The 27,238-nt window shown below is 38.2% G+C and overlaps 1 long non-coding RNA gene across 2 annotated transcripts in view; it reads left to right on the top strand.

Moving 5' to 3' along the window:
- Positions 1 to 27,238, top strand: part of LOC123567956 (uncharacterized) — a 162,869-nt gene that overhangs the window by 31,566 nt on the left and 104,065 nt on the right. For both annotated transcript variants that reach the window (XR_012418041.1, XR_006691164.3), the window contains exons 2-4: positions 14,520 to 14,638; positions 19,703 to 19,791; positions 23,492 to 23,635. This is a non-coding gene — a long non-coding RNA (uncharacterized lncRNA). The remainder of the gene's footprint in view (positions 1 to 14,519; positions 14,639 to 19,702; positions 19,792 to 23,491; positions 23,636 to 27,238) is intronic.

Raw genomic sequence — 27,238 nt, 5'->3', positions numbered from 1 at the left:
GACTAGTAAAATGGTTTTGACTTAAAAACTTTATTGGAATTAATTATTTTTTCAACTTTTTTCTATTGACAAAAGTCTATCCAGATTTACTACTTATCAAGTTATTTTTAGCTATTTGTATTTTCTCAGAACATAAGTGAATTTAAAAAATTTAACTGTATATAATATTGTCTTATCATTTTAAGACTGTCTCATATCTACAGTTATATCTCATTTCTTATTTATTTGTTGTTGTGAACTCTCTCTCTTTCTGTCTCTCTTTCTTCTGGACTTTTCAGAATTTGCAGAACACTGTAATTTTTAGTGTTTGCTTTCATTAATCTTTGCTTGTATTTTTGTTGGGTTTCTTCTTTGCCTTCAAAAGCTTACTTCATCTTTTAACTTCTTAAATTTAATTCAGGTTAATTATTTTATGTTACTCCTGCTCTAATAAAGTAAGCATATAAATCTGCATTTTCTACTGAATAGTTTTAGTTCTGTCTTGTAAGATTTGATATGTAATCTTCTAATCATTATTATTTTTTGAATAATCTGTAATCATAGTTGCTCTTTTCTGTAGTCCAATAGTTATTTATGTGTATGTTTTCTAATTTCAAGTAAACACTTTCCTATTTTAAATTCTTTTTACTATTTTCTAGTTTATTTTAGAATAAACATTTAGAACGTGAGCTGTGTACTTTTCCTTTATGGGATTTTATCCAAATTATAATTTTGTTCTATTACACTATTAACTTCCAAAAATATTCCAGAGATGTTTGAAAAGTATATGTACTCATGTAAGTGTAAAAATTAAATTACGACAATTAGACTGACTAAAAATTATTAGCTAAGTCTGCTTTATTTTAGGCCTCCTTGATTTACCAAAGAATGAAAACGCTGTTTGAAGATTCCAATTGTGTATATACCTATTTCTCCCAGTACATTGAAGAGCTGTGTACTTTAACACTAGTTTCTAAGTTCATAATGATTTCTACCTATTATACTTTTATTGTGAAGTCTAACTTTTTTGTCATTCTAAATTTACATTCTTCATTTTTATCTAGAGAATTTTGCCTACACTTTGCCTTTTTATTTACCTAAACCTTTCTATTGTCTTTTTATTTACATAAATTTGGTAGATATTTGCTAATCTTTTAACTTTTAATTTATACATATAATTTTTAATCAATATATAGCTGGAATTTTTTCCAACCCAATTTAAGAACCTTGATCTTTTAATAAATAACTGTAATATATTTATATTTATTTTCATAACTAGTATTTTTGCTTTTATTTTTTAATCTTAAAATAGTTTTTTTTTAATTATTAAAACAAATTTTTGTGGGTACATAGTAGGTATATATATTTATGGGGTACATGAGGTGTTTTATACAGGCATGCAATGTGAAATAAGCACATCAAGGGGAATGGGGTTTCCATCCCCTCAGGCACTGATCCTTTGAATTTCAAGCAATCCAATTACATTCTTTAGGTTATTAAAAAAATGCAACTAAATTATTATTGACTGCAATTACCCTATTGTGCTATCAAATAATAGGTCTTATTTATTCTTTCTATTTTTTTGTACCCCTTAAACATCTCCACCAGCCTCCCAACTCCCAACTATATTTCCCAACCTCTAATAAGCATTATTCTACTTTCTATGTCGATGAGTTCAACTGATTTGATTTTTAGATCTCACAAATAAGTGAGAACATGCACTGTTTGTCTTTCTGTGCCTGGCTTATTTCACTTAGCACAATGACTTCAAGTTCCATCCATATTGTTGGAAATGACTGATCTCATTCTTTTTTATGGCTGAATAGTACTCCATCTTGTATAAGTACCACATTTTCTTTACTCATTCATCTGTTGATGGACACTTAGGTGGCTTCCAAATTCTAGCTATTATAAACAGTGCTATAACAAACAAGAAAGCAGATATCTCTTCAATATACTGATTTCTTTTCTTTTGGTTATATAACCAACAGTGGAATTGCCGGATCGTATGATAGCTCAATTTTTAGTTTTTTGAGGAACCTCCAAACCGTTCTAAATGTGGTTGTACTAATTTACATTCCCACCAACAGTTCACAAGGGTTCCCTTTTCTCCACATCATTGCCAGCATTTGTTATTGCCTGTCTTTTGGATATAAGCCGTTTTAAGTGAGGTGGGATAATATCTCATTGTAGTTTTGATTTGCACTTCTCTAATTGTCAGTGATGTTGAGCACCTCTTCATATGCCTGTTTGCCATTTATTTGCATGTCTTCTTTTGAGAAATGTCTATTAAAATCTTTTGCCCATTTTTTGATTGGATTATCAGATTTTTTCCTATAGAGTTGTCTGAGCTCCTTATATATTCTGGTGATTAATCCCTTGTTAGCAGAGGTAGTTTGCAAATATTTACTTGCATTCTATGAGTTGTCTCTTCACTGTGTTGATTGTATCCGTTGCTGTGCAGAAGCATTTTAACTTATGTCATCCTTTTTAATCTGGTTTTATGCTTTCTATCTCTCTCTGCTTCTTTGAGGCTGCCTTTTTTCTTTTGGTATATGAACTAGGTTTTCTTTGTTCTTTTTCCTCTTATGATGATTAGAGTGTTTGTATTTACCTAAAATTTTAATTAACATATGTAATCCCACAATTCTCGAATCATGCTAAGAATGAAACAATCTCTTGACTTCTTACTTTGTTAAATAATAAAATTAGCATATATCAGCTCTTTTTTTAAAATTATCTGTGCTCATAAAAAATAATTTCATTTTCAGGTATTTGCCATAGGACAACTCTGAGATCTTTGCTTAATTTCAGGAGCTATCCAACATTGCTAAAATGATAGGAAATGTAGCTAGAAAATTTTAGATCCTCAATATCATCTCTTCCAAATGCATTATTATAGCAATAAAGCCACTGAAGCCTTGAATAGTTTAAGACTTGTTGTAGGTCCCAAAACTAGCTAGTGGCAGGATTAGACCTAGAACTCAGATCTCCTGCCCAAACTAGTACTCTTTCTACTGTATTATATATTTTATGAGTGGCAATTGAGACAGTGAACAAGCTTACATTTATCTGGGGTTAGGGAAGACGTGGATAGAAGAAGAGAGCTCTGAATATAAGAGAAAGGAATGATGGAGGAAGTCAGGAGTATTTGATTTTGAAAAGGAGATAATATATGGCTTATGACTTCAAAGGAAATAAATATAAAACAAAACACAAGTATTCTTGCCTCCCTCTGTCATCTCAGAAGGGGTTTGGAGTTGGTGAAGAGATACTGTAATGCGATCTTGAGTCTAAGAAGAGGACTTAGGTTGAGTCTATTTGGGTTATTTGGCTGGTACTGTGCTCTGGATTTTCCTTCTGTTCACTTTTATTGAGTTTTAATAAGAAGCCATCTGGTAAAATATTTTAGACTTAGATTGATATTTAACATGTAGAGCAGGCTGGTTTAAGTGAATACTCAGCCACCAAATAAGATAAGAAAATAACCCAAACAGCATCATATTTTAATGTTTCCTGAATGACATCAAGATGCTGGTTAGTTGTCTTTTAGTCTAAAAATGTAATTTTGGAGGAACATCAGCTCAGAAAATCTCTGGCATAAGGAAATAGGTCAGCTTTTCTTCCAACATCAAGGATTTCCAAATTCAGCCCAGAAGCCTTAATAAAATGTACCTAAGGGAAGTAGACGACAGTGAAACTGGAGTTCAGCTTCCATGAACATGGATACACCCTTTGATCCCTATGTTTCCTGCGACCCTCTGGGCAGAGCAATCAGGCAGCTAGTCATCTATGTAGGATTCAGTTTATCATTAAGCTTTTGTCTTAACAGTACATAATAAACACCTCATGAGGTTTTGAGATTAGATCTCGAAGAATGCCTGATCCTTGTGATTTCTAAAGCTTATATGGGAGGGTGTCCAGGTGTTTTTAAGGACTATTATTGCTCTTACATTCACCCTTTTCCTCACATGTCTTTTTCTGCCAAGAAGTTTAGTTTAGTGTGGTTGTAGATTATAATTTAATAATTGTCAAACATTCTGTAGACAGAGTTGTTAGCTCCATTTTGAAAATAACACTTGAAAAATAATTACTGAGGTTCACACACAGAATTTCTCTCTAAATTGGCAAATGATTTCTGTGCATTTACCTGCTGGCTTGCATAATCCTCAGGTTTTAGAAATGGTGACACTGGACTGTGCCTACATAACCTTCAGCCCTTTACACATGGTATCATTGGTCCTTTGATATATATATGTTTACTATGATGGTCTAGGTGCTATTCATGCTTTAATGCTTTAAAATATGACCCATTCCTTTCTGACTGGTGACATCCCTTCTACACTGACTTCAGGTGGGTTTGACAGTGATAAATACCTATAACTCATTTCTTCATATAGATATATTACTGTTTCTGTCTTTGAATTCTCTTCAATACATTTTGTCCCTCATGTTCAATTTTATTACCTGTTTAGGAATCATGTCATGATCCCAGCTCAGTAAATCTATCTACTAGGATACAAGTTTGGTGTTCATGTATTTGGGTCTTATTGATCATGCTTTTTCTTGACTTTGGGTGATTCTCCAGTTGAATGTGATTATCCCTACTAGGGATGCCACTACTAAGTAGGTTAATTCTACTGCATTCTAGACTTTTACTCCAGTTTTAAAATTAATGCCATGACGACAGCATTTCCTTTTCTACAGGAAAAGAATCTGTAAATATTTTTTTTTTCCACCTACACACCATGTAATAATATATGGTCAAGAAAGGCAAAGTTGGTGCATTACAGCTCTGCCTTATCAATGAACTTACTCCATGGAACAGAGGTCGTGAGGCAGGCTTCGGTCATCCTCGTGGTTTCAGGGCATGGTTATTTTGCCAACCCTGCAAAGTGGTCTGAAGCAGTGATTCCCAAGCCTAACTTCTCTCCTGAAAAAGCTGGGAAGTGTTCACAAAATATAGATCCTCCAGCTTCAACCTGATAAATTAAGTCAGATTCTCAAGGTTCCTAAAATCTGAGCTTTGAAACAACTCTTTAAGCAATAACAATGTTGTTGGATAGTGAGAAAAATTACTGCTCTAGAGGCTCTTGAATTCTGCCTGTGTATGTGTGCATATGTGTCGGAGGCACTAAATAGTAACACCTTAGAATCAGAAGGTACTCTTCAAGCTCATGTCTCACTTCATGTAAACGATGTAGAGGTATTTGTAGGTTAAGGAACATGTCTAAGCGCACATAGCTAGTCAGTGGAGAATTGTGAAAAGCAAAGGAAAACAAAAGTCAAGTGTCCCGATTCTTACTCCAGACTCATTTCATCTAAATTAAGCTATCTTTGATATTTTCATAAAGTGCTACCATTTATAAGTTCAATAGTTTTCCCAAGAGAGATAAGTTAAATATAAGTTAAATGACTTTTTCTCCTGAGCATTAGAGCATAAAATAGAATTTGAAAAGCAATGAGTTAACTCAACAATACAGCCTCACCACGTTAGTAGCTGACACATGTTAATTGATTATTGAAAAAAGTCATTTGTGGCACAGGTTGACTTAAACTGGTGTATTAAGAGAGGCAGAAGAACGGTGTGTAACTAGCACAGGTTTTGGAATCATAGGCCTGGGATCAAATCCTGACTTAACTATGTGATTCTAGGCAATCCTAGGCCTCAGTTTGTGCATCTGTAAAATAGGTTAATATTTTCTTTTTATGGTTATTGTTAGGTTAAATGAAACATGAATACATGAATGGTGCCTGGCACATGGAAACTACTAATAATTAATCTCTTGTGCTTATTAAATGCCAGCCACTTGACAGATTATTAAAACTCACACCAAACCCACAAGTGAGTGTTATAATTATTCCCATCTTAAAATGAAAACTTGAGACTCAGCTATGTTCAGTAACCTGTCTGGGGTCATGGAGGTATTTGGAAATTGAGAAATCTTAAATTTCTCAGATTCTCCTCTCTTATGCTGTCTTTCAATAAATGGCAGCTGTCATTATTGCCCTTATCCTCACCCACAAGCCAGTATAATTCAGTGGCCAGGCACATGGCTCAGGTTTGAAGTCCAAGGAGCTGGATGTTTCTTTCCTTTCAATAAATGACAGCCATGTGACCTTAAGTGGGCTCCTCAATTTCCCTATTCCTTGGTTTCCTCATTTGTAGGATGAGGATGATAATCTACTTTATAGGGTTGTTGTGAGGATATCCAGTAAGCTCTCGTTACTTCTGTTGCTTTTTACATACTAGTCAGTCTAACATACTAAATGAGAATGAATTCTGGGTCTTGTCTTGCCCATGTTTTCAAAGCTTCTACTAAAGGTTTTTGTTTTTTAGCACTTTACCTGAATCTCAGGTGTGAGTGCAATAAAGGTGTTGGCTGAAGGGGGATGGAAACAAACATTAGTTACACCTTCAAGATTTTTCCAGTCAGAGTTTAATCTTTCCTCTAGTAGGTGGTAAACTCTCTTCAGTTATATGGCCCTGAAAATCCATGAAGCCCCATATATTGAAGGGAAAATGGGCCAATATCTGAACAGCATCTCACCACCCCTCTTGTGATGTGCTTGGCAAACATACAGAGACAGGGGCTCAGGATTTTTGGAGTTCTAGCTGCTCTGCAGAAGGAGCCCAACTCCAAAGAGGCATTGATAGCAGGAACTGATGCAGAGATGACTGCGTGATGTGATAGCCGAGATACTGGACCATTCACTGTGTACTGTCCATTCAAATGAAAGGTTAGAGTTAAGAGCAGACACTGCTAGTGCTACCAAGGGATAATTTTTTGTATGCATGTATGCTCGTGTGTTTATATGCCTTTAGCTTTCTTTCTGATAGTAAATATAGGAAAAGACCTTTCAAAGACTATACATGCTAACTTTCTGAGAGGGAAGAACTATCATTAAAAACATAAAATATCGCATTATATTTGAGTTCCGTAACCTGAAGTTCAGCAAGTTTTCCACAGTCTCAGCTTTCCTAACAAGAAACAATGCACGTGTCTACTTCTGTGCTTTCATAACACTTTATTCTGTACTACAGAATAAAGTATTTTAACACCCCTTTATCTCTCTCCTTTATGCACACTGTGTTTCTCATCGTGAACCAAGATGAGGCAGAACTACAGTCCAGGGGTAGTTTCCATTTCAAGCAAGCTGTTTTCTGCATCCTTCCACCTCCCTCAAGAGTTGGGTGCTTGATTGAATTAACTAATACCAGTTGTGCTTTACATATCTGAGTTAAAATATATGTGTTACATGTCAACATTGTGCTAAAATGTATTATTGAAATTTTATTAACAAGCATTGCTTTAATTTAGTACTTAAAAAAAGTCTACATTTATTGGACAACAATTTTATACCTATGTATGAATACCTGAGTATGTAGAAGAATCAGATATGTGATTAGCTAAACTTACAAAGTTGATAGAAACTAGGTGATTATTTAAATTGCACAAAACCCTGTATTTTACTTAAATTTCTATAAAAGTAATAATGTCTTACATTTGCTTAGTGAGAAGTGCTTTGCAGATGCCTTTGACGTATATTATCTCATTTGTTCCTCTCAAAATTCTTATAAACTAAGGGGAGAGTGACTATTGTCTGCATGTTTCATGGATAAGAAAAAGAGAAAGCATCCTTAGCACATTTGAAATGTATTACCTTTGCAGAAAGGTAACTCATCATCATCTCTTTAGAAAGCACAATTCAATGTTGAAAGTATGCCTACCTCTGTTTACTCACATGCATGTATAGTTAGTGTCCTGGTTATCTCTTGCCATGTAACAGATTATCCTAAAACTTACTAGCTTAAAACATCATTTTATTATGTTTCACTGTTTTTTTTTAGTCGATAGTTTGAATACGGCTCAGCTGGGTGACTCCTTTGTTCCATGTGGAGTCAGCAGAGATAACTTGATAGTATCCAGCTGCCAAATGAGTTGGTCTGGAGATTCCAAGATGGCTTCGTTTACAAATTTAGTGATGGGGAAGGCTGAAAAGCTGGTCTTGGCTGGGACTGGCAACTAGAGTTCCTACATGTAGCCTTTTCAACATGATATTAGGGTAGTCAGGGACTCAGTGTTCCAAGAGAACTTAAGTGGAGGTTGTTGGTTCTTAAGGCCTGGATCCAACAACCGGTCTAGCATCACTGCTGCCATTTTCTGTTGATCAAAGCAAATCATGGAGCCCATCCAGATTTGAGGGGAGGGAATATCTGCCCTACCTCTTAATGGAAGGGTATCAGAGAATTTGTAGCAACCTTTAATCTGTCACAGTGCCATTTTGGCCATTGATTATGTTCCTTGCCTATGCAAAAATACATTCACCCTTTCTAAAAACCCCCAGACTCTCAACTCATGATGGCATCAGGACCACAACAGCATCAGGATTAGGCTCAAGATGCAGGATCTTTTCATCCAAATCAGGTCCACATATGGATGAGACCCTTCAGGTATGTTTCTACAAGTATGGTTCCTCTCAACTTGTGAACTAAAGAAGCATGTTATTTGCTCCTCCATCCCCAATACACAATGTTGAGAAGAAGGTAAGAAAAATGCAATTGGCATTCTCATTCAAAAATAGAATTAAAAGCAAAAAGCAGTCTCTAGTCTGTAGTATTTCTGAAATCTTACTGGTCACATGTCCACATTTGTTGATTACACCTCAGTCCTGCTTCCTAGGAATTATGCAGTAATATAACAAAGTAATATAACTAATTATTTAACTGCAATAATTAAACATTTTTTTTCTAAGCTCACCTTTTTCTATGCAATATCATACATGCATAAAACAAACCATTTGGCAGTTTTGGCATTCCTATCAGAGATCCAAACCCAGTCAAATCCATCAGTTCATTAGGTATATATTCTACTGTCTAGATCACAACAGGCAACAGGATTGTCAAAATTTCTGCCACTCATAACCAGGATCACTTTTTCTCCAGCCTCCAATAGTAATTCCTGTACTATCTTCCTCTCAGTATTCACTAGAAGTCTCCTTCAGGTTTTTCTGTTCTCATTAATAGTGTCTTCAAGGTATTTGCAGTGTTTGCTTATTGTCTGGCTCCAAAACCATGGCCACATGTTTTAGATAGTTATGGCAGCACTCCATTTCCAGGTATCAAATTCTGTTCTTATTATCTACTGCAGCATAGCAAATTACTCTAAAACTTAGTGGCTAAAAATAACAATCATTTTATTATTATTATTATTATTATTATTATTATTATTTTTTTTTTTTTTTTGAGACGGAGTCTCACGCTGTTGCCCAGGCTGGAGTGCAGTGGCGCGATCTCGGCTCACTGCAAGCTCCGCCTCCCGGGTTCCCGCCATTCTCCTGCCTCAGCCTCCCGAGTAGCTGGGACTACAGGCGCCCGCCACCGCGCCCAGCTAATTTTTTGTATTTTTAGTAGAGACGGGGTTTCACTGTGGTCTCGATCTCCTGACCTTGTGATCCGCCCGCCTCGGCCTCCCAAAGTGCTGGGATTACAGGCTTGAGCCACTGCGCCCGGCAACAATCATTTTATTATATCAGGACCTTGTTGCTCAGGCATTTGGGCATGGCTCCGCTGCGTGATTCTTCCGCTCCATTTCAAATTGACTGAGGACACTCAATGGTTTTCAGCTGGTGGGTGGGCTTGTCAGGAGGGTCAGGATGGCTTTCCTCACATGACTGCCATGGGCTAGAAGGTGGGGCTCAGCTGGGCTTGTTGACTGGTTGTCTACACATGACCTCTCTAGTAGGGTGGCTTTAGGGTAGCAGAACTTCTTACATATTGATTAAGGGTTTCCAGAGAGAGTGTTCCAGGAGATAGAAAGTGAAAGCTACCAGTTTCATAAGGCCTAGATTTGGAATCTGGGCTGGCTTCACTTTTGCTATGGCTTTACTGGCCAGTCACAGAGGCCACCCAGATTCAAGGCCATGTGATATGGACCCTATTTCTCTGTGGGAAGAGACTCAAAAATTTTTAGTGTGAAAGAAAAATAATGTATAGTTTTTCATCTGGAATTGCTTACTAGTGCTTATAAGGCTGACTGACTCAATGAACTAACTCAGGTTTAATAATTAGACATTCGAGCTTCTGGTTCCATATCTCCCATTGCTTGGCTGTGCTTGAACTGCTTGAACTGAGGTAAATAATCTTTAGGCTTTAGTTTATATCACAGGGAAAATGGAGATGATAATAACTGTTGGCACCTACTGGTTCAGGGAGATGTTGTGCCTCTTTTTATTTTTATTTTTTTTAATCAGTATTCAAAAAGTATTCTCCAAAGTGCTCTAGGAAGTAGAATAATAAATTGCCATGACAAATTGGACTGTTACAAATTCACCACGTGTGTTTTTATTAAGAGAGAAAATTGGGTCTCAATATTGTGTAACATCAACAGGGATACATAGGAACTCTAGTACTCACAGAAATCTCACTCTCCAAACACACCAACCTGTGCCATAGCCTATGCTTTCTCAGTCTTTCATGTATGCCAGGCAATGTATGTTTTCTCACTGAATCTTTGCCACACTTTTTGGAGAGTTAGGTGCCATTATTAACATGTTAATCATGTTTTCTGAAACATTTTTTTTTCCTGGAGTTTAAATTCTAACACATCTTTCGCATATTTATATATAATACATCTTAAAAGAATCTAATGAAACCTTTAGTAGAGTCCATAGGGGTTTTGTTTAACTTCTGTGGAAATCATCCCTTTTTATTTTTATACAAATATTCTTGCAAAATGAGATAAAAGCAGATTTGTGAAGATATCAAGATGACATAACTAAGATGAGATACAAAATAAAAGCAGAAGCATTAGCAGAAGCTAGTTTTACTCATGGAAGCCAGAAGGAGGATGGGGTGGTTGGTACTGTGGGAGGAGAGATGGGCTGGGAGCCAGGGCATCTGGCCCTGTTGTGCCATTAGCTAGCAGCTAGTTGTGCAACCTCAGAAAGCTTATTTCCTCCTCTAGGCCAAAGTTTTCTTTTGTGTCATATGAGAGTATTAAACTAGATTAACTCTAAAGCCATCACAACTTTAACATTCTCTTATTATTCCAAGTAAAGGGGATGAAACACTAAATCAACATTTCCAGGCATTAAGAAGGTGATTTGCAAAAACATTTTATTTATTCTTTCAACAAGTCTTTGTTGAGCCTCCTATGTGCCAGGCCTTATTCTAGGTATTTAGGGGTACAGTAGTTAATAAAAACTTCCTTCCCTCATGGAGCTTACATTCCAGGTTAGGGGATACAGACAGTAAATAATCTAAGTAAGTCGAACATATGATACGTTAGACAATCATTAAGTGCTTAGCGGAAGATAAAGTGGGAAAGGTGGGTAGAGCATGCTGGGTGGGGTTTGCAACATCAGGTAGGCTTCTCTGGGAAGACTTCACTGAGTAAAGATCTGAAGGAAGTAATGAGCCATAATGACTTTGCTTCCTAGTTCATGGAGAGAATGAAAGCATTTTCAGGGAGAGGAAATAGTCAATGTAAAGGTGCTGACATCGACGCATGTCTGATATTCTCAAAAAATAACAAGGAAGCCAGTATAGCTGGAGTGGATGGAATAAATGAGGAGCGGGGTCCAGGAGGCATCAGAGAAAAGATTCTGGGAAGATGTCGAGCAGAGAGTGCCATTTGGCATGCTTTAATGAAATAACTTTATTACTATGTAGAGAATAGACTAGAAAAGGTCAAGGATGGAAAGAGGAGAACAGTTAGGAGGCTACTGCACTAATCCAGGCAAAAGATGATGGTGGCTCAGACTGTAACGGCAGCAGTAGAAGCAGTGAAAAGTGATGGGATTCTGGATATATTTTGAATGTAAAACCAATAGGATTTGTTGGATGGTTAGAATGGGGTATGAAAAAAGAAGACTAAAGGATATTGCAAGGAGTTTTGACTTGAACTTAGAGTTGCTACTTGCTGAGATGGGGAAGACTGTGGGAGATGCAGTTTTCGTGACTCTGCTGTAGGCTATTAGGAGTTTAGTTTAGACATGTCAACTATTAGATGCCTGTTAGGTATCCAATCCATGCATGTATCATGTCTTATAAAGACGTGAGTGTGGGTTTCAAGGGGGAGAGCCAGGCTGGAAGTACAAATTTATTATAGCTCTGAGATTGGATGAGCTTCCCAATGGAGTAAGCATAGATTAAAAAAAAAAAAAGATAGGTTCAAGGACTGAGCCTGGGGGGTCAAACTGCAGAGATGAGAAGAAGCATCGAGGGAAACAAAAATGAGTGACTAGACAAGTAGTAATAAAACTGAACAAGCAGAGAGTCTGGAAGCCCAGTGGAGGCAAAAAAAAGTGTTTCAGAGAGGAGAAAGTGATCGTGTCCAATGCTACTGATTGGTTGCATAAGATGAGGACTGAGAAATGACCAGTGGCTTGGCAAAGTAGGGGTTTTGGTGCCTTTATCAGAGCAGTGACTGCAGAGAGGTACAGGTGAAAGCCTGATTAGAATGAGGTCCAGAAAGAACAAGAGGAAAGAAATTGGAGACATGGGGTATGGACACTCTTTCAAAGAGTGTTGCTGTTAAGGAAATGTGAGAAAGGAGAATTGCTAGTGGGAATTGGAGTAAAGAGAGTCTTTTAAAAAATATGAGAAAACAAGATGTTTGAATGTTAGTGAGAGTGATCAAATAGAGAAAAAAATAGGTAGAGTAGAAGAAGTAAAAGACTGGAACGGTGTCCTTCAATACATGAGTGAAATAAGATCTAGTGGCAAGCTAAGGGGTTGGTTTTGACTAGGAACACAGCTAGGAGGAAAAGTTGAGCAGATGGGCACAGATGCAGAAGAGGAGGTGGTGCTGGAGGCTGAATGGAGTTTGCTTTTGATTGCTGTTATTTTCTCAGTGAACTAGGAAGCAAAATAATCAGCTTGGAGTGAGGATGACAGAGGCATTTAGAGTTTTGAGAAGGGAGGAGTAGGCATGAAACAGTTTTCAGAGGAGTAGGAGAGTTAATGGACTACGGAAATATTGTCTGTTTGCTGGAGAGTATTAAGGACATAACTGAGGTCAATACAGAACTCTTTGGTCTTCCAAAGTCATCTGTGGCCAGTCCTTTTCAAACTGGTGTTCATAGAGCAGGTTATTCCTTGCAGCACCAACTGAGAGGAGAGGAAAGCTTGGAAGTGAGTAAAAGTCCTAAGATGCAAGTGTTGTAACATAGCCACTTCTTCTAGAACACCTCCAATATTTCCTTGGGAAATACTGAGATTTCTTTCCCTAACTCCTTTCTTCCTTTCTTTTCTGGTCCCCTTCCTTATTTGTGCTAAGATATAGCTAGCTAGAGTAGTTGTGTATGGGTTTCAGGCAGCAGATCCACTTCCTGTACCTGATGGGTTTGTTTTACTGTTGTATTGGATAGCTTTATTCTGTGTTATACTCTGGTAACAAACAATCACAAGTTTTCGGTGGCTTACAACCATCTGGATTTATTTCTCTCTCTTGTTACATGTTGGCTGCAGGTCAGTTGCAGCTCTACATATCTTCATTCTGAAATTGAGTCCCTATTTAAGTCGTGCTATTCTTTGGGCAGAGGGAGAAGAGCAATTGTGGAGCCACACAATGGCTCTCAGTTTCCACTGGGAAGTGGTAATTGTCACTTTTGCTAACATTTCATTGGCCAAAGCAAGTCACATGACCAACCTTGATGTCAATGGGATGGGAAAGTATAAACTTCTTTTAGGGAGGAGAACTCACAATTTGGAACAATATATAATTAGCTGCAACTTTTTCCATATGTGGCAGTAAAAAATCATCCTCAAGCAAGACAGTGGGGCAAATTACCTCTTCCCAACCATGATCAGCATTGAGCCCTCAGGAGTAACCCCAAGGTGACTTGACACTTGGTATGAATTTCTGGGTGCAATTTTATGTCTGACCCTGTGGGCTAGATTACTTAGCTTTAGAATTTAGAAACTATCTTACCTTCAGGGAGGCAGGTCATGTATTTAATCACATGAATTTTAGGTATTATATTATAATAATAAAAGCAGCTATGCCAAATTTTACAAAATACATCTTATAAGCTGGAAGAGAGATGTCCATCCAGATCTGTCTTTGGAGACTTTCTTAAGTTCGACATACTCAAGATCAATTTTATAATAATATAAATACAATAGAAGAAGGAGCTCTGTCTGCAACTCAGTAAAATAAAAATTCAGAGATAATAGGAAATTCCATATCTGTTCCTAGCCTAGAAGGAGGAGTTTTATAGCTTGAGAAGGAGCTGGGATATTTCTCTAAGACACTGTGTAACCAAGTCTCGGGCCCATGATTCACCACTTCCCATACCAAGTATGGTGCCCTGCAAAATGCCATGGGTTGTTCTGAGTGATTGTCTCGCTGTGGCCTGATAGACATGAGAAACTCAAGACCAGCATGAAAGTATCATGACTGACACAAATTTCAAGTTTGTTGGCTTAAGTATTTTCATGTTTCTTTTCTTAACACAGAAGAGACCAGGGTCTGTTGCTGTGTGTTCTGTAGTTTCATTTTAGTGAGACTTTTCCTCTTTGTTTATGAATATAGGATTCTGACAGCTGACAAATGACATTCCAAGAACTTAGCCGGAGCCCAGATTGTGCACTGCTGTGGGAATTTCTCCTCATAGATATGTCCAACAACTCTGCTCTGGAGAAAATGCTCAGGTAATGCATTCCCAGTGGTAGCTCAGTTCCCATCAACTCACCACCGGTGCCCTCATTAGGGTGTTTTTCTTTCTTCAGGTATTTGTTTTCAGTCCATCTTCACTTCCCACCACAGTGAATTTAGTGTCCGTGAAGGGGACTGGGTAGCTCTCCCCTGAGACTACCCTAGGTTTATTTTTAGCACAGGCAGTCTGGAAAAATTACCTTCCCTTGCTGACTGCACCAGGACTGTCTTAATTCTGACACAGAATTCTGAACCTCTCACATTGAATTGAGAATGAATGGGTAATCCATGCCTTCACTCCACTCTAATGGAGGAATCACATTACAATGGGGCTAAAAATTTGCCACAGGTTACCCAGACACCCAATCGAAAGCGCTTTTCTTTGGTCTGTTGGTCTCAGATTTGTAAGATGTTTAACAGTGTAAAAATTGCAAGTTAGTCTGACTAAATTGGACAGATTGCAGGTAAAAGCCCCGCTCCCTAAATCCCAATTGATCCCCTGAGCCATCTGTACTCCCTAAAAGTGTTATTATTACTTTCAAGCTACATGCTCAAAAATTATTTCCCTTGGGAACACACACCTAACCCAGACAAAAAGATTACTACTTTTTTTCTACTCATTCAATACCCTTTGTCCCAGCTATCTTGTTTGTTTCTTTCTTCCTATGTCTCATTCAACATTATATTCACATGCTATGATCTCCCCAGTCCCCTGTCGACTATTAGGTTGAACCACATGAAATTGCCAATATTCTGCTGGTTTTGACCAATAAAGGTAGTGATTTCATGTAATTCAAGCAAACCCTATTAGAATGAGGTAGCAAATTGTGAAAATTCTCATGCAGAACAATGGAAGTTATTGACCAAGTCAACTACAGCTCCATAATATAGAATCGAGTTGGATGTGTATCCAAGCTCTAATACAATCTATTGTAAAATGTAGGCTAATTAGCGTATTAAATGAGAATTTAATATTTGGAATTTTAAAAGGGAATTTCAACTTCTGATAGGGAAAAGTGGATAACTGATGTGCACTCATGTATGTTAATATGTCAAGATTCTCTGTGTGCAATGGCTGTGACCACTACTCAGCATATGCAACTTGCTCAGATCTTTGAAAACCAACTCTTTACACAACTTTTTCTCCCCCACAATCCCCAACTTTCCCACTCTCTTTCTCTGTCTCTAGTCTCTCATGGTCAGACTTCTGAAAAGAGCAGTCTACACTTACTTGTGTACATTCTCTTCCTTATTCATCCTGTAGCTCACTGTAATCTGGTTTCTGTTCCCAACACTCCACTAAAACAGTTTCTGCCAAGGTCACTAATGAACTTTGATTGACAAATTCAATAGAAATGCTTCTGTCTTTATCTTTCTTAACTTCCTTGTTGCATTTGACAGATGTGCCAAGATTTGCTTCTTAGTATTTCATCTCTTTCTCTGTCTTGCATGATCTCCCTTTCTTTTGATTTACAGATATTTTCCCCAAACCAGATTTTCAGCCTTTTGAAGGCATAGGATTTGTGTCTTATTCAGCTGTGTATCCCAGGGCCTACTTTAGTATAGCCTCTGCAAGGTGCTTATCTATATTTGTTGAATGAATGAGAAACAATGAATTAGTGAAATGACAGCACTTTGTTAATTATTAGTCATTGCAAATATTTAATTTCTCTTTGGTTTAATCCCTATTTCTAGCAACTTCTCTACCTGACTCATGGCCATACATATTTTTAATAAAGTATAGCTGGCAGGATGCCACATTCTTCGTGTTTTCATATCAGAAATCCTACTTGATAGTTGGAGGCAAGGCAGGTAAAACTGAAATCCCTACTGGTTCCTTTTCACATGGCTTCCTCTAATTCTGAGCAGTTATAATATGCTGGGCCATCATTCATGAATTTTAGTAACTCCTAATTCCTAGGAAAAAAAGAACTCTGTCATTTTTTTCTTTTCCACCCCAAAATGTGTCACTTTGAGATCCAATAAAGTGTATCCAGCAAAAGGCCACTTGTTGCTTGCTTGACATATGACCTGAAAAACGGGGGATAAAACCTAAGACAAGACTCAAGGAGAACAAAAGAAACACGCCAATAGAAAATGTGATACACACACACACAGTTTATGCAAGTTTAATTTCTGTTGTTTTGGTTGGAAAACAGCTGCAGGTGTCCTCTAATTATAACCCCATTTTCACAAATATCAACTGTCATATTTAATCTGCTATATTCACCATATAGCCTACTGTTGCAGCACATTTCTTTCATTACAAATTTACTAGCAGAGTTTCAAATGCTCAAACTAACATTCAGGCTAGTCAATTAATGCATTATTTACAAGTTAAATGTTATTAAAAACAGGTTCTTAATTTGCTAATGATTTACTAGACCCAAGGCAATATTCCAATGTTTTTTTTTATTGTTGTTGTGGTTGAAAATGGAAGAACATTTAGAACAGTTGGGATGGGAGGGATGTCAGGGTACTTTGGCCTTTCTCATCAATTTCTGAATTTCTTTTCTGCGTTCTTCCTTCTTGCGTGCCGTGTTTGATGCCTATATTAACCAGTTGCAGCATGGTTGAGAAGAAAGACTTATGAAGAACAAGACCAGCATAAATACTATTGTGAGGAGTGTTTAAAAAAATCACCAGGCAGTTTGGAATGACTAAATACACATGTTCCCCATACAATTCGGCATATTTTGATTTACAGTCCCATTCCAGCAGCACAACAGGTTAAGAAGGTTAGAAGTCAAGGAAATTAAATGTTATTGGCATTCCACCGTTGTCAGACTGCACACACTGAATATACATCTTTTCAAATACACTTTGAAAGAGTTTAGAGTTTTAAGGTTCTAGGGCCTCAGAATCATCCCAAAAATCTGGATTTTGTTCTTTGTTTTAGTTTTCTTCCTCTTTTTTGTTTAACCTAGATCATGTTCTAAATCCATACCTTTCATGTTCCATAATTCCATGGCACACTACTTATTTATGAAAGATAATATGGGGGGGGGGGTTGAGCTCTTTGATGAAAAATAATTCAAGTTCCATGAAGCCAGTTACCTCATCTTCATGCCTTTCTCTCCAGCTGTTTCCTTGGCCTAGAGGAATCCATTTGTTTCTCCCCGGTTTTCTCTTCAAATTTTTGAAAAACCTAACCTTCTTAATAAAATCTTGTTAAATTTAAGTGTTGCTCACAACAGTCATTCACTTCTCTGAATTCTATTTATTTAATTTTTTGTTTATTTATATTATTATATCATATAAATTTAGGGTATACAACATGACGTTTTGATATACATACATATAGTGAAATGATTACTACAGTCAAGCAAGTTAACATATTCACTATCTCACATAGTTACCTTTCATTTTTCACAGTACAAGTACCTAAAACCTACTATCTTAGCAAATTTCCAGTATACAATATAATATTATTGACCATGGTCCTCATGTTGCACATTGCCTTCTCTGAATTCTTGTAACTCTTCACAAGAAAGTGTCATGTAGTCACTCACTTATATTTATATTGCCCTGTATTTTCCTTACATGTAATTGTTTCTCTATAGGACAAGCTATAGAGTCGGAAAGATCTGCTATGAATTGACGGTGTCACCTAGGCCAAGCTATCTCTTTTCCCCAAGTCTCAACTTTTCTCATCTCTTAAATGGAAATAAAAACTTGTATTGACTAGTTGTAAGAACTGGTGAGAGCATGTGTGTGAAGAACCTGGTTAAATGGTAGCAGCCTGATATATGGTAGGTCCTGTTGCCATAATGAAATACGATGATATATATAAGTTGCCAGGTACAGTGCCTGGCTCATGTTTGGCACTCAATAAAATTTAATTCCCTTTGATACAATGAATATGTCACAAGTATTTCTTGTTTTCATTTTCACTCAGAGTAAAGTTTTCTCAAGGGCAAGGACTAATTTTTTTTTTCAAACTTTTCAGTTTGTGTGAATTAATGTTCCATCCTCTGTAATTTGGGAGGTATTCTGCACATCTCTCAGGAAATCCAGATGGAATTGAGTGCCTGTTGCCCACATAAGCAACCCAGCTAAGGCACTTTTTTGCTGGTTCTTCTTTGTTTCTCTTTTTACTCTGCCTGTTCTCTCCAATCCTGGGATCACCTTCTAAATAGACTCCTGGTATCCAAACCCTTGTCTCAAGCTCTACTACTGGAAGAATCCAAACTAAGTAAAGAAAAGATTCAAATGACAGAGAAAGACAGTAGTGTGCAAAATAGCAGAAGAACTTTCAGAGTTGTCCAAGGCAGCTAAGACAGGAAAATGTCAACGGAATAAGATAATAATAGAATTCATTCATGCACTTATAAAAAAAGGTACTTGTTGAGCACCTAGTATGTACTGAACATTCCTAGGCCTTAGGGATATGGTAGTGATCAAAACTGGCAAGGCATTTATATTGTAGTGAGGGAACACACAATGAACAAGCAAATCAACATGCAAAATCATATCAGGTAGTGAGAAGAGCTTTGACAGTAAATGGCACAGTAAGAGACTGTTCAGGAAAGGTAACTATTTTAGACAGTGTGATCTATTTAGAGTGAATAAAGGCCTATCTGGGAGGGTGATATTGGAACAGAAACCTGATCAATGTGAGAATGACCCACCTTTTGTCCACTGCCTACCTTCTCCTGAAGTGCAAGCAGAAAAAATCATGTGTGCTAGCCTGGGTATGGATAATAAGACAGGATCAAAATGCTGCTAGTTAGAAAAATGGGATACACATATTTCTCAGTGTCCAATCTTCCAGGCTGAGTGCTGGGCTACTCCAAAATGGACCTTAGGACCGGACATCTGCCTACGGCTCGTGGGTAAGGGCTTTCTTTAGGAATACCTGGGGGGATTTCATCATTTTATCCTTCGTTAAAAAAATCTTTTCTCCTGTCTTTCTTGGTCAGGGCATCTTTTTCGTCAATTTCTCAGATGAAAAGAATGCCTTTATTTGTCCAAGACTTTAGGGTATATACAGAGCATACTTTATCTCATTTGATTCCCACACAACTTTGTCCATTAAATATTTTTATTCTTTTTTATAGATGAGGAAACTGGGACTTGGGGGCTTTGCTTGAGAGAGCTGGGACAGAAACTGAGTCTTTTGGCTTCAAGTTCATGATTCATTTAAATGGTGAGTCCACTGGCCCCTTAACTAATCTTCATCCTTTCCCTGCCACCCCCATTGATGGCAACAGGATTTTATAAGCTGATGATCTTCACCTACAGGATCCCATTCCTCTGACGTTCCATCAGCGGGCACAGGATCAGATCTTAGTAAATCTAGAAGATTAGAACTGGAAAGTCTGAGGATAATTCTATCAAGAGATCCTGTGTATTTAATGTTCTAACTTAGTCCAAGTGCTGTACTTGATAGTATTTTCTCAGTGCCACATTAAGATAACAAGGGTTTTCTTAAATGTAATGTTTACCTTTAAGTATGTACTAAGGTGGCTGATTCTTAATGCTCCTCCTTTTGAGAAAACTTAAGGTAAAATTGAACATAATTGCTCCTGATCCATTTCACTCCACCCAGTGGGGCTTTTGTTTGTTTGTTTTTCTTCCAGGACATCCCACTTGATTCTGAATCTGTAAGACTCCTTCCCTCAGTGGTGGATCCTCACATCTGGGGGAAGTCACAGACAATTTCTTCTGTAGGGCGAGCTCTACTATACAGTTTATGATGCCAGGGTGAATACTTCCTTTGGGTTACAGTCAGAAACTGTAGATTTTAAAAAGTTTAAATTTCATTATTCTATCTCAGTATTCCAAAGTATATACAGAAAGCTATTGCACTGTTAAGGAGATGGCGCTTAACATTTTGGAAATTCAAGCTGATGAATGTCCATATAAGACTATCTCTCCTGGTATAAAGGGTGACAATGCTGAACATTTTAAAAGTTCTTTTTGATATATGAAGTGCACCAATGAGTACTTTTTAATTCTTACAATAATTCTGGGTGAGGTAGGTATTTTTCCAATTCCCATTTTATGCTTCAGTAGCCCTTTGTACTTCTTCTTCAAAACACTTTGCTCACTTGTAATTATTTAATAAATTAGTTGTAATTATTTGTTTAATGTGCAGGAGTTACAAAAGGCAAGCTTTAGAACAAGACAGACCTAGTTGTGATTCCTGGCTCCGAAAGCTGTACACCCTGTGACCCTAGACAGGTGTTTTAATGCCTCGGTGCCTCTGTTTCTTCCCTGTAAAATGTGAACGATAACAGTATTGGCCTCATGCTTTTTTTTTGAGTTTTAAAATTAATAATATGAACAAAGATCAGTGCAGTGCCTGGCATGCTGAACACATTCCACGACTGTTAGATGTAGTTGTTATGATTTGTATTACTTCATTTTCACACTGGTATAAGGAACTACCTGAGACTGGGTAATTTATAAAGAAAAGAGGTTGAATTGACTCACAGTTCTGCCCGGCTGGGAGGCCTCAGTTAACTTACAATTATAGCAGAAGGGGAAGCAAGGCACTTCTTATATGGTGGCAGGAGAGAAAGACAGAGAGCGGAGGAGGAAGTGCCATACACTTCCAAACAACCATATCTTGTGATTAAATAAAAAGTACTCATTGGTGTGTCTTGTATATAAAAAAAGTATACCTACTATCACGAGAACAGTGAGAAGGGAATCCACCCCCAAGATTCAGTCACCTCCCACTAGACGCCTCCCCTGACAAGTGGGGATTACAATTCAAGATGAGATTTGGGTGGGGACACAGAGTCAAACCATATCATGATTGGTCTATAATAAAGAGATGGCCACATGTGTTTCATCAGGGACAGTGCTCATTAGCCAGTTGTCCTGACATAATTATTAATAGTATCCCCTTTGCTTTCAAGAGTATCGTAGTTTGCAAAAGGTATAGAAATGGAGGACAGATTAGTGGTTGCCCAAGACTGGAAAAGGGTAACGGTAAAGGGTGCAGAGGTGGATGTGGTTATAAAAGGCAACACGAGAGATCCTTGTAGTGAAGGAACTGTTTAGTATCTCCACTGTGGTGGTGGATACCTGAACCTAAACATGTGAAAAATTGCATAAAACTAAACACACACACAAACGAGTACAAGTTAAGTTGGGAAAGTCCAAATAAGATTTGTACATTGTATCAATAGGTATATCTTGATTATGATTTTGGACTATTGTTTTGCAAGATGGTACTGTTCAAGGAAACTGGGTAGGGGGTACATGAGATTTCTCTGCATTATTTTTTATAACTCCATGTGAATCTACAAGGATCTCAGGATTAAGAAAGATATCCTACTTTGGAAGATAAACAACATATTCCAGTAGTAATGCCCATTGTCCCACCAGGGCCTGACTACCTTCTATAAAAAGAAGTGCCGTTGTTCCCCTCAAGTTCATTTATTTGGTTTTATTCTTCTTCACAGTACCTACCTCCACTTGGCAGATTACATTTATTTTTTCATCTTTCAACAGCTGTTTTACTGAATGCCTACTAGATGCCAGACTTGAGATCTAGCAATGAACAAGATCTCTGTGAAACTTACATTCCAGTAGGAGAAATAAATAATAAACCAAAAATATAATTGATAAATTGTTTAATATGCTGGGAAGCAATATGTGTAATGGAAGAAAGATGTAGAATGATGAATTAGGGTTCTCCAGAGAAACAGAATCAACAGTTGACTCATATGATTATGGAGGCTGAGAAGTCTCAAGATCACAGTTGGCAAGTTGGAGATGTAGATGTGTTTCTGATTTGAGTCTAAAGACCTGAGAACCAGGAGAGATGATGGTGTGGTTACAGTTCAAAAGCCGGCAGGCTTGAGGCCCAAGAAGAGCCAGTGTTGCAGTTGAATTCCAAAGGCAGGAAAAGGCTGATATCTCAGCTGAAGCAATCAGGCAGAAGCAGCTCACTCTTACTCATGGGCAGGTCAGGCTTTTGGTTCTATTCAGGCCTTTAAGTGATTGGATGAGGATCATCTACTAGGGAAAGAAATAAGCTTTATTCAGTCTACTGATTCAAATGTTAGTCTCATCTAAAACCACGCTCACAGACGCACCCAGCACAATGTTTGACCAAGTATCTGGGCACCTTGTGGTTCAGTCACATTAACACACATTAACTATCTTAGCAAGATGAAAATAAATGAATGCAGCATGGTGGTCGAAATTTTAAAGAGTGGTCATATAGTCTCATTGGAAAGGAACATTTGAATGAAGACTTGAAGGGGTGGGAGAATAAGCCATTTATTTGCTTATTGCCTGTCTCCCTCCATCAGAATGAAAGCTTCATGAAGCCAGAGACTTAATTTTTATCTGTTATATCCCTAGTGCCTGGTGCAGGGTAGGTACTAAAAAATATTTGTTGGTGAATGAGTAATGATTGAGGATGGGGACGGGTTTGTGTCTGGCTATATCTCTTGTCCTTAGCACAGTACCTAGCACATCCTAAGCCATCAAAAAGTGTTGGTTCTATGATTGTCTTTGAATTCTGTGATTGTTTATAATATACAGTAAACTTCACTGAGGACACTGACTCACTTGCTTTGTTTGATACTGTGGCCCCAGCCCTGCAGCACTTAGAATAGGGCCTAGAAAATACATAATAGTCCGTCAATAATTGTTATTGACCAAAAGGGGAAAAAGATAAGGAGACTGAGGCTGGGAAATGTTAAATGAGTTGAAAATAGTGTCACAGCCAGGAAGCAACACAGCATGGGGCTTAACTTTGTCTTTTTAATTATCAAATTGCAATGTTTCATCTATATCAAACTGCTTTAAAACTTGTCCTGGAGTCTCTCGTTTAACCATGGCCTTTTTTCACTTACACCACCCCTCTTCCTTGTCCACTCCAGGCTGTGTTGTGTGGCCATGTCTCCCTGAGTGACAAGCAGGCTGGTTATGTGGAGTTGTCAGCACACAGGCCTCCCTGAAGACGGCCTTCTCCTCCAGGTGCCACGGTGTCAGGAGACACTCTCTCACATTAGCACAAGCAGAAGGTAATGCAACCTCTTGGTGACCATCGACTTTGTCAGACAATAGTGCCGTTCAGTTTGAAAGACTCCACCGGGAAGTTGCAGACTTTTAAAACTAATTTGGTGTTTATTCAACTTTGCAATCACTTCTATGTACTATCTGTGTTTCACACACCGTGAAACGGCGCTACACTGTGCAATTGAATTAGTTGTACAGTGACTCAAAGGCATTAAACAATGACTTTGATATTTTAAGTACTGACTAGGAGGGATTTTTAATTCCTTCCTCATAATGAAAGCAGCAAAAAAAAACCCAGTTACACAACCCTGGAACACTTATTCTCTTTTCTATTCTGGGTGGACCCCACTGAGACAGAAAAAAACCTCCGAGCATTTAGTTTGCTTAATGGCAGAAGAAAAATTAAACAAGCATAGACGTGCAACCTTAATGACACCCAGCAACACTAGAATAACAGTTCCCAGCTTCTAAAACCTGTTATTTAATATAATGGCTAAATCTTGTGGGAGCTTTTCAGGTGCTGCTGAGTCTGAAAAAACAGCTACTTTGTGAGGAGGGGTGGGGGCAGAGGCAGGGAGAGTGTCTTGCTTGTGCTCACTTGCTTAGGAGGGTCTCAGCGCAGAAGCCAAGCCAGAGGGGTGCAGGCGAAATATAGCACTGTCAGGAGAGTCCCTGAAGGCTGTGTCCCTTCTGCGGACAACAGCATCGCTATGCTAGGCACAAATGTGTGAGTTCTGCCGGAAACAATATGGAACTTTTCATACAGTGCCTTTCTGGAGATGGTACTGACAGAAAGGAAGAAGGCGGTGGGGGGGTGGGGGGTGAAAAACAACACAACAAAAAACGAAACCCATAGCAAGTGAATTAGCACCCTGAAACTATGAGCATTAACTGGTAATAGTTCAGGGCAAAGCACCTAAGTGATGATTCACATCTGACAATAAATACATGAATAGCTGTTGAAAGCTTGTTTGATTTTCACAAAGAGGTTTAAACAAACATTTGTTTGTTCATTAGTCTTAAGCAACACTTTTATGGCAGGGGATGCATTAAACCTAACATATGTCTGCGACCAAGATACTTGGTAGTTTTAAAGATGAAGACACAAAGCCGTGCATATAGTTTATGGGGAGCGGCCTTGAACTACCTGTAATGGAGTGAGATACAGTTATTATGTATTAATGCTGTGAATCTTCATCCAGAGAGAGAAAACAAACAGGCGAGAAGGAACGCAGCATCTTTGAAGATAAAGACTTAGAGGGCCCCATTCTGCAATTGGTATTGAGTTTGCATAAACTCATTTTGTTGTTGTTGTTGTTGCATAATTTTTAAAAACGCAACTGGTTTAAATCTGTTCCCTGAGGTAATTTATGCTAAAGCAGCATTCTAACACCATAAATTCCCTGCTTATGGCAATCTCTGCTTGGGTGTCAGGTCGGTGTAGGTTACTGAGCAAATGGCCGCTTCAAAATTTTTAGGGTAATTGCCTCTATAATTCGTTTAGCATAGGCCCTGTCAGGAGATCTCTAATTGTAATTGACGCCTCTGCTTCCCTTTCTCCTCCTTCTTTTTAACCACATTGTTGTACTAAAAGCTTCACTCTCCAGTGCAGAATAGCATGGGGCTTTTCATCTTCTGTAGCACTTGGATTTTGTCCTTATTAAAGCCTTCCCTCATGGAAACGTGATGTCACCCCCGACGGGGTCCAGAAGGTGGTGGTTGGTTGGGTGTCCCTCTGCCCCAGCCCAATCTCTATCCTTGCCTAGGAAACCTGCAGTCCAGAGAAGGCAGATCTTGATGGGGTTGGGATAAAATGAAGAGCAAATTACCGCTACTCCAATTCTCCTAAGTTCTGTATGAATGCTGGGTTGACTGTTGATTTCTACCAGAATGGTGTGAGCAAGGTCAACAGCGTACTTCTCTCTCTTCTCTCAGCTCATGTGTATGGGCACGATGCCTTGGCGGGAAGGGTATCATTGGGATTGTATATTACAATATTCATGGCCAGGAGCTTCTGTTGATTTGTGTCTACATATGGGGATTTTTCATCAAATTGCATAAAGTATGTTAAATAATCAACTCCAAAATCCAATTCATTAATTATCTTGCTTAAAATATACTTCAAATATATCACATTTGACATCATATGTCATTGATAGTAGAAGGAAATGATAACACTTAAAATCAATAAGTGTTTTTAATTTATTTTACTTATTATGGTTGTCATAATATTTTGACATGGAGGGCTGACATGTCAACCACGCTGTTATCAGGAGGTAAGGCAATGGCATTAAACTGTCTCACCGTCCGTGCTACTGTTTCAGCATAAAGTGGGCCCAGGGGGAAAATATAGCTAAAATCTCCAAGGAAGTATCTGCTTATGAAGTCAATACAGGTCATCACTGAATAAAGCAGCCTGAACTCAAAATAAAAGCTGAGGGAAAGAAGTCTACACTCTAATATGTTATCTTTTCTCCCAAAGGATTCACCAATAATGAGAGCACTAAAAATGTGCGAGTGCTGTGTGCCAGACTTGTGCAAAGTGTTCCACATATTTTATCTCGTCTCCTCTATGAGGTGAGGTACTTTTACATGGTAAAACCCAGGTTTGAATGAGAGTCTGTGTGATTCCATGCCTGGCTCTATTCTCGGACACCAGAGCCATCACTATTCTGTATGGTTTGGAACGAAAATGGATTCTGACTTCTGGATCCTCCCGACTTTCCGCCCAGAATCCTGCCTTAGTCCTAAGTCCTGGCCACCTCCTACTGCTGGATGGTGATGGAGGAGGACTTGCATGTGGACAGTGGGTTGTTACAACATGCTTTTGTCCGTCTGGGGAGGGTAGGCTTGAAGGCAACTAACGCTCTTCTCTTTGTCTCTAAGCATTAGAGATTAAAGGCAGATTCAAAAGAAATTGTAAGAAAGGAGGACTTAAGAGCATGTGTTTTTCTGCTATTTAGGACACAGGCAAAGCCAAATTTTTTTTTAAAGGCTAAATGTAGGTTTGACCCTGCTTGAAGTAAGCACCAAAGCAATGAGTAATAGAAAAGACTTGGAATCTGACAGCAGCAGCATTCTCTATGCCCAGCTAATTAAAGGCCAGTAAAGAGCTCCTGGTGGGCAGGGCTGATGTCTTCTATACTGTAGTCCCTGTTTTGTACAGAATGGGTGCCCAACCAGGATTTGTTGAATGTAGTTTTTCATCCATAGCCAGGAATCAGCAGCTTGTTCTTATCTTAACTCCTCTTTTCTTGGCTATTGGTTTGCTTATAAAATGTTTTTGCTTTCCTGAAGACTTAAGAATTAGTCTTGAGGACTAAAAGGTAGTCATTTGTTAACATAATATTTATCTAATGTTCTTTTTATGAACAAGCCTCTGTGTTAGGGATAAAGCAGCAGTGAGGCCGGGTACAGTGGCTCACACCTGTAATCCCAGCAGTTTGGGAGGCCAAGGCGGGCAGATCACTTGAGGTCGGGAGTTCAAGACCAGCCTGGCCAACGTGGTGAAACCCTGTCTCCACTAAAAATACAAAAATTGTTGGACATGGTGGTGGGCACCTGTAATCCCAGCTACTCGGAGGTTGAGGCAGAAGAATTGTTCAAAC

Source organism: Macaca fascicularis, chromosome 1, assembly GCF_037993035.2.
Source record: "Macaca fascicularis isolate 582-1 chromosome 1, T2T-MFA8v1.1".
NCBI classification, from domain to species: domain Eukaryota; kingdom Metazoa; phylum Chordata; class Mammalia; order Primates; family Cercopithecidae; genus Macaca; species Macaca fascicularis.
The sequence above is the reverse complement of the archived record's forward strand: the minus strand, read 5'-3'. Positions and strand labels throughout refer to the sequence as shown.